Genomic DNA, 1008 nt, shown 5'->3' with positions numbered 1-1008 from the left:
AGACAAAGGGTTTTAGCCAGGTTAAATCTATTTAAAATCAAGGACTCAGCCTTACCTCTGAACATTTTATTCCTTAAAGACAACATAGATTTGTAGCTCTGCTGTTTCATAGTTTAGTGGGTTTGTTTGATTACTGCATTGATTTAATTTTTATTTTATTTACTTATTTTTATTTTTATTCTATTTTTATTGTTTTTTAGATGAGGTAACCCTTGGTTGACCTCACAGTTTGCAAGGACCTTGTCAGCTTACAATCCCTTATGTATGTATGTATGTATGTATGTATGTATGTATGTATGTATGTATTTTTATGCCTAGAGCACCTAGTCTTTCTAGGTGGTCTTCCATCCAAATATCAACCAAGCCCAACCCTGCTTAGTTTCCGTGATCAGATGGGACCGGGCTTGTTCAGGGTGGCATGGCTGTAGACCGATTTAATTTTTTAAAGATGCAAATATGTATATGGCCTGCTTGCTGAAATGTTTTCTTTTAAGTGGAATAAAATTCAAGGCACTGCTTTCTTTTCCTTTTTTTGTCCTGGTTTATTTTTAGCTGTATTAGAAAGGCAAATCAAAGAAGAAGCTGTGGTACATATATAATGGAATATTACTCAGCCATAAGAAGAGATGAAATACTGCCTTTTGCGATGTGTATGGACCTCGAGATAATCATGCTAAGCAAAGTAAGCCAGACAGAAAAAGTTGAAAACCACATGATATCACTTATATGTGGGATATAAACCTAAAAATAACAAACGAACAGAACAAACAAACAGAGACTCATGGACATGGACTATAGACTAGTGGTTACCAGAGGGTAAGGGGGAGGAGGGAGGTAGATGGGATAAAATGGGTCAAATATGTGGTGACAGAAAGAAATCTATCTATAGGAGAGGAACACACAATGCAATATATACATGCCTTACTGTTAAATTGTACACCTAAAACTTACTGGATTTTGTTAACCACTGTCACCCCCAAAATAAATTAATTAAAAAAAAAAAAAGAA

General features: G+C 34.9%; 1 pseudogene; it reads right to left on the bottom strand.

Moving 5' to 3' along the window:
• Positions 1-311: 311 nt before the first annotated feature.
• Positions 312-430, bottom strand: LOC120599704 (uncharacterized; annotated as a pseudogene).
• Positions 431-1008: the final 578 nt, after the last annotated feature.

This window comes from Pteropus medius, unplaced genomic scaffold, assembly GCF_902729225.1.
Source record: "Pteropus medius unplaced genomic scaffold, Ma_sr-lr_union100, whole genome shotgun sequence".
NCBI lineage: Eukaryota > Metazoa > Chordata > Mammalia > Chiroptera > Pteropodidae > Pteropus > Pteropus medius.
The sequence above is the reverse complement of the archived record's forward strand: the minus strand, read 5'-3'. Positions and strand labels throughout refer to the sequence as shown.